The following is a 7882-nucleotide window of genomic DNA, read 5'->3' on the forward strand; positions in this document are numbered from 1 at the left end:
TCCTCTTGCATTCATAGTTTCTTGGCCTCTTTTTTGTCGCCTAGGAGTGTGTCGTCCTGCAAAATATGCGATAATACGATTGCGTCAGTCCTAAGTTAAGTTTATGGTTCTTACCTCGATTTGTTCTAGTAATTAATTGAGGAGGTGGACCACGCTTTTATCTCCGGTTATGATCTTTTTAGTAGTTGCTGCTAGTTTGGCGAGGCCATCTACTTCGGCATTCTGTGCTCGTGGGATTTGATCGAGCTGGCATTCATCGAACTGAGGCAATAGCTTGCAGATTTTGGTCTGGTATTTTTGCAATATTTGTTCCTTGATTTGGAAAGTCCCTGTGACTTGATTGACTACGAGCTAGGAGTCACAGCGAAGTTTCAACCGTTTCACCCCATATTTGAGTGCTAGCCTTAACCCTGCAATTACGGCCTCATACTCGGCCTCATTGTTAGTCATATTCGAGAATCTTATGGACTGGCGAATTACTTCGCCTATTGGGACTTCGAGTATGTGTCCCAATCCGGACCCTGGTGCGTTGGATGCGCCATCGGTGAATAGGACTCAGAGGTCTTGTATTTGGAGGGAAGCTTGGACGGTTTCCCTTTCAACTTCAGGCATTATTTGTGCACTGAAATCGGTGAGCACTTGTAACTTTATCACCATTCGTGGCTGGTATGTTATATCGTGCTCACTTCTATTTGGCCAGCCTCCTCGTTAGCTCGGATTTATGCAAAATGCTCCTCGGGGAAAAAGATGTGACGACCGAGATAGGGTGGCATTGGATATAAGGTCTAAGCTTCCGTGAAGCTACGACCAAGGCCAGGGCCAGTTTTTTGAGGTGTGGGTGCCTCGTCTCGGCATCGACGAGTGTTTTGCTATTGTAATAGATGGGAGATTGCGTACCTTTGTTTTCGCGGATCAAGACTGTGCTTACTGCAACCTCGGATACAGCTAGGTAGACAAGGAGTTGCTCCCAAGGTTTGAGTTTCGAAAGCAGGGGCAGTGATGATAGGTATGCGTTTAGTTTTCGCAGATCCTGGACGCACTAGGTAGTCCATTCGAGGCCGTTGTCCTTCTTGAGTACGCAAAAAAAATTGTGACATTTATCCGACAATCGCAAAATAAACCTTGATAGGGCGGCGATACGACCAGTCAACCTTTGGACTTGTTCTTTGGTGGTTAAGAGTTCCGTATCGTCTGAATATGTCGAAAGTTTCTTTCAAATGATCGATGTGATTCTCTGTCCTTTTGGACTTTACCAACATATCGTCTATATATACCTCCATGGTCTTACCGAGCTGGCCTTTGAACATCTTGGTTACCAACCTTTGATAAGTAGCTCCCGCATTTTTTGGTCCAAACGGCATGACCTTATAGAAATACGTTCCTTGGTGGGTGATGAACGTGGTCTTCTTCCTCCATGAGAAATTGATTATAGCCTGAGTAAGCGTCCAAGAAACTCAATAGTTCGTGCCCGGCTATTGCGTCGATGAGCTGGTCGATGTAGGTTAACGGGAACCAATCCTTCGGACATGTTTTGTACAAGTCTGTGAAATTCACGCACATCTGCCATTTTCCATTTTTCTTTTTGACCATTACTACATTGGCAATCCACTTAGGGTACTTCGACTCCCTGATGGAGCCGTTTTCTAACAGTTTTTCCACATTCTCCCGGACTGCATCGTTGATGATGGAGTTAAATTTACGTCTGACTTTCCTTACTGGGGGTGGAATGGGTCGACGTTAACTTGTGTGTGGCGACTTTCTTTGGGATGCCGGCATATTTGCATTAGCTATTAAGAATTGACTGAATTTACCTGGTTCCTAGAGTTTACAACCGATATAGGCCTTCTTGCTATGATTGTTGAGGTCTAATTGAATGGGGTCGAGGACTTCTATGGTCGAACCTGCATCCTCGACCATGTCGGGATCCATGATGACATCCCCGGTTTCTTCTTGCTTCCACCTCGACCCTGTTGATTGTTATGTCTCTTTTTATTTGTCTTTTTTTTGTTGGATGGCCGTGATGTCTAAGGCAATGCGGTAGCATTCCCGGGACGTGCGCTGTTCTCCGCGTATGTTGAATATCCCCCATGGTGTAAGGAACTTAATTACTTGGTATAGGCTGGATGAGATGACTCTCATGGGGTGTATCTATGGTCATCCCACTATGGTGTTGTACGCAGTAGCCTGGTCCATGATGTGGAATATCATCTCTAGACTCATATCGCTAGCCAAGACGGGAAGTTTAATTTCTCCAGATGTTCGCTCAACTACATTATTAAAACTGGTTAGCGTGATGCAGCGCGACACCAACTTATCCTCGAGCCTCATTATGAGGGAAAGTCAAATCGTCGGCATCTGACTCGTCGAAGATGATACTTTCTTCGAGTCCGTTGTACCATTTGCGGGGTGATAAACCGCTTGAGTTTGTGAGTGGTTGTGAACTTCACGCCGTTGATAGAGGCGTCGTCGCTGCCGCCGATGATCATGTTGATGGTACGAGCCGGCGATGGCGGATTCGGTGGGCCTTAATGTTCACGTCCTCCGGGGAAGTTGGTCGTCCCCTTGCCGTAATATGTTTACGACTTCCTATCTGAGGGCGATGCAATATTCTATTTTGTGCCCGCGTTCCTGGTGTAACTCACAAAGGGCGTCAGTTATTCTGGTGTTAGGATCTGATCTCATCTTTGGCGGCCACTTCACTTTTGTTACGAGTTTCTCAAGAGCATAGACGATTTCTATAGGTGACAAAAAAAATTGTAAGCAGATAATAAATGAGACATACATATTTTGTTCCCTTAAGTCCCTTTCCTTGGTCTGGACAGGCCTTCTTCATAGCGGAGGTAGGGTGCGGTGGCCGCCCTGACATATGGTTGGTGTCGTTCCCTGTTAGGTCGCGGAATCAGATGATCTCTTTTGGTACTATTTCTTCGTTCTTTTATTTATTTTGCCTGTACCGAGGTTAGCTGGTGAGTTGGTCCGTTGATATCGTCCTCGTCTGCTCGGACCTTGGCACAATAAGCATTGTGGATTTCATCCCAAGTGATTAGAGGATACTTCATCAATCGGCTCAAAAGTTTCTAGTTGCTCTTAAACCCTCTTTACTTAGCCCATTCTGAAAAGTTGCGACTACCATCCCTTCGTATACATTGGGCAGAGTCATCCTTACTATGTTGAACAGGGTGAGGAAGTCCCTTAGTCCCTATCCCAAGGACTGCTTAATATCAAATATGTCGTTTACTTTCGCCTCGGCCTTTTTGGCTCCGGCATGGGTGGTTACGGACTTATCGGCCATTTCTTCAAAAGTTTCTATGGAGCGGGCTGGTAGCTGCGAATACCATGTTAATGCCCCTCCCGTAAGGGTTTCGCCAAACTTCTTCAGCAAAATGGAGGACACTCGTTCCTTGGCGAGGTCGTTGCCTTTCACGGCGGTGACGTAGTGAGTTACATGATCTTCAGGATCGGTCGTTCCATCATGTATCCTGAGGTAGGGCGGCATTTTGAAGGTCTTTGGTATGGCATGTGGGGTTGCATCATCGTTGTACGACTGCTCTACGAACCTGTCGGCGTCCCTTTTTTACAGCAACTTAGGAGAGCCTTATTTTCAACTCGTTCCTGGTGCTCTTTCATCTAGTTTCGGAGTGCCTTGTTTTCATTCTCCATTTCTTCTATCTTCCTTAGAATGGTAGCAAGGGCGTTGTCACCTGCACTATCAGTAACACTTTGTGTTATACCTGTCATTGGAGGGAGGGGTCGGTTGCAATGCTTGTCTGTTTGTTGTATCGTGTAGGCCCTTGCGATTTCTGCAGCCATGCCTGGAGCGGGCTTGTTAAGGACGCTTGCTAGCGTGTTAGTCAGCCATGCCTCGAGGAGTTTTTTCACAGTTGGGGGCGTTTTCTCCTCTGTAGACATGGAGGCCCCTTTTCCGCTGCAGTGCGGGGGTGGTGACCTCTCTCACCTAGGGGACGCATTGGGCAACGTGTCCTTGCCTATTTTTTTGCAACTTTCGTTGATGACATTTATGAGATTGGTTGGGAAGTCACTTATTATTTTTGTCCTTCGTTGATGACATTCATGAGGTTGGTTAGGAAGTCACTTGATATTTTTGTCCTTTCTCCTTTGTTACCTGCCATGTAGGGTTTTGTATATACAAAGAAAGGATATCTCGTGGATTTTTGATGTTAGTGACTTGCGTTAATTGTAGATCTAGAGGAAACTAAAAGTTAGCGAAGAAGTCCCCATAGACGGTGCCAAATTGTTTGACCATAAAATAGGGATCTTGGTTCAAATAATTAAATTTATATAAATGAGGGTTAATCTTAGCTAACAATAATATCCCTAAGATGAAGTTCTTAAAAGAGCTCAAACATTGTGCAGATGCAGTCTGACAGTGGCGATAGCATGCAATAAATATTTCAGAAATCAAAGACAATAATGTAGCATTCAATATATATGAATAGCAATAAATGACATTTAAGTAAATAGAATGAATGAGTCACCCAAGAAAGGATGGAATAAGTGAATGTTCTTTGTGACAATGATGAATTATGGACAATCCCTTGAATATTTGAGTTATTCTCGAATCTAGTGGAAAGGTATAGACAATAATCTCAGTGAAAGGATAATGTTTGTATCTTAGCAATGAGAACCGATTCTTTTTCTCAAGTCAAAATATATTTTTACAAATGAATATCACCTCCCCCTATTACTGTGTCTTTTTCTATTTATAGGCAACATGCTTCTAAGAAATCTTAATAGTACAAGTGCGGAGAATATTCACTAGAATATTCTCTTTAATATCCTATCTTAAAACTAGCCGTTACAACTATGTCAAAGGTACTCGACCTCGGCCTTGATCCTTGTTGACGCCTCGACTTCGGCCCTTGTAGACCCCTCGACCACAGACTTCGCTTCTTCTTGGACCATTTCAACAAACGACGACTTATGAACTCTTCCCCTAATACTATTTTGGCTTAAATATTCTAAACATTGATTTTGACCCATACAGTACCACCCACCCTCAAAAGCTCAACTTAGTTTATTTCAAAGGCTTCACTTCAGAATTAATAGAGAACCTTTCGCCTGAAATTTGTTTAATCCACTTAATGAGTTTACTGACACAAATTCAAATTAATTGGGTACTATCAATCTCAAATATCGAGAGATTAAACAAAAATAAAACAATTTAGCAAAGAAAACACATTCAAAGCTGGTTGTGAATGCACTACTCTACTGAGTATTCCAATAACTCAACAAAAAGGCCGCTAAGTATTTACACCCCATGTTTCGTACGTGAAAGTACGTCATAAGTAAATTGATGGGAGCTCAGAAATGAGATGTTACATTCCGTATTTTCGTACGTTAAAGTTTCGTCGTAAGTTAATGGACGTAAGTTCAGGAATGAGATTTATTTTGGGATTATAAGTATTACACTATTTCAAACAAGTGATAAGTAAATTCGTGAAGATTAAAGGGTAAACGAATCAAAGAAAATGAATTTCGTTGAAGGTTGTCAATTTGGGATAAAATACGGCCTGAGCTAAAATACCCGATATTTATAGACTAGTGCCATACAAGGTACCACATAACCATGATAGTAAGGTATATAAAGTATGTTGAAAGTGAGTAGTATTTTAAGTAATTTGAGATAATTTTTAATTCTGTGGATAACTGATTAATTGTGGGGATAATTGAGGTATTAAGTAGGATTAAGTGGATAAGAATCCTTTTGGGGCTGCCACATGGCATTAAGCCAAGCCCAAGGTGGCAACAATATGAATAATGAGTCATAAGACCTAAGATGTTTTGTCTACACGTAAGAATCATTGGATAATTACCTTAGTTGGGTCTCTTTATTAGTGATATAACTTGGAGAATAAGAAGGAAGTTATGGCAAGCTTACCACTTTATAACTTAGACCAGCAACGTTGGTGATTAAGGGGTTTAATGGTTATTCATCCTTGCAAGTGTTATTTTTCGATGGAGTGAATATTAAACGGATAAGAAATAACGTGCTATGATATCGAGAATATCATACGGATTTTTTCCTACTTCGATCCGCCGTTATGTATTGTCGCAATTGACGTGTGTTAGAGGGATTGTCAAGAGAGTCGGCTCAGGTATGTTAAGGCTAAGCCTTTCCTTCATTTTGGCATGATCTCGTAATTACATGTATTTGATAACGAGGCATAAAGAGAAGTTCATACTCCCGAATCTATATACAATATTCTAATCTCATAAATTACAGTATTCTCCTTATCGGGACTTCATATTTAATTGAGTATTGTCTTCTTCCAATCAAGAGAGCAGAGAGCCTATATATACAATATTACAGTATTTTCATTACCATCGAGCTATAATCGATGGGCAGGCCCCTATTGGGAAACCTCTAATCAGATGGTAAGTTATATACCAAGCCTACTGTGGCCGAGCACCTATGAGCGAGCCCAGTTGGCCTACATACAAAGCCTAGTATGGCCGAGTGCCTATGAGCGAGCCTACTACGGCAGAGCAGTTATATATATACCGAGCCTTATAGGGCCGGACAACTATTTTACTTACTATATTGAGAGAGTTGAGTCAGTATCATCAAGTAAGCATATCTTCAGATTATCTTTGACTCCCAGTTACTTTCGGTTATTATATTATCAGTTCAGTTTCAGCTTTCAGTATATTGCCTTACATACTCGGTACATTATTTCGTACTGACGTCCCTTTTGCCGGAGACGCTGCATTTTATGCGTGCAGGTTCAGACAGATAGACGGGTAGACCTCCTTATTAGGTGTTTACCGAGTTCAGCTTGATCGGTAAGCTCCATGCCCTTCAAAGTTGTCGGGTCTAGAGCTTTATGTAGATCTTGTGTATATATGTTATGAGTAGGTCGGGGCCTGTTCCGATAACAGTATATCTATCAGTAGAGGCTTGTAGACATATCCTGTCAGTTAGTGCAGTATGTTGAGTTTGTAGGCCTTTTATGTATATTTTGTTAGTTTGCCACCCGTAGTAGTTATGACAGCCTTGTCTCCCCAACTTTATATTGATGTTTAATCAGCATTCATAATTGTCTTGCAATGTGGCCCATGGCCAAAGTATGACATTATATGTTCAAAGTCCCTTAGTCGCAAGTTGGTACGCAAGGATAGGTGAGGCACCGGTCTCGCCCCCCAGGTTCGGGGCGTGACAAAAGTGGTATCAAAGCAGTTCTGTCCTAGGGAGTCTACAAGCCGTGTCTAGTAGAGTCTTATTTATGGGTGTGTCGTGCACTACACTTATAAGTAGGAGGCTATAGGGCATTTAGGACTGTCACTCTTTCTTCTTACTCTAGATCGTGTGGTAAAGCTCACTTGTAAGAACTAAATTTCCTAAACTCTATCTTATTCATAATACGACGATCCCTACATCTAGAGAGACTGTTGGTAAGAGATTGCATGTTGCTATGGAAGAGTTGAGTCAGAGGAACTCGATTTTTTCATGATGCTTACGATGAGTAAATGTAAGGTCTTTAGTAGATCATGTGTGTACTAAGACATGTAAGCCTCTTGATAAGGAGCCTTAAGGTAAGAATATCTATCCACTTATATGATGAAAAGAAATGAGAGATTTAGAAGGTAGATACAAGCTTCAACAAGTAAAAGGAGCAAGATAAGAAGGGTACGAGGTACCCAATTAATGAAGATCATCGGTATTTTCAACTCAGGCAGAAAAATATAAGTATTGTGAGTTACCTTCAACAGTAACAGAAGTAGTATAAGAGAAGGACAAATTTTAGGATCCGGCTGGGGTTAGAGTGACACAAAATGGTGGATGGATTGTTTGCATTAGTTGATATTTCCGAAGGATATTACAAAGGTGCTAATAGATCTCCTTGTGAGACACCCAGATGGT

Source organism: Nicotiana tomentosiformis, chromosome 1 (assembly GCF_000390325.3).
Source record: "Nicotiana tomentosiformis chromosome 1, ASM39032v3, whole genome shotgun sequence".
Taxonomy (NCBI): domain Eukaryota; kingdom Viridiplantae; phylum Streptophyta; class Magnoliopsida; order Solanales; family Solanaceae; genus Nicotiana; species Nicotiana tomentosiformis.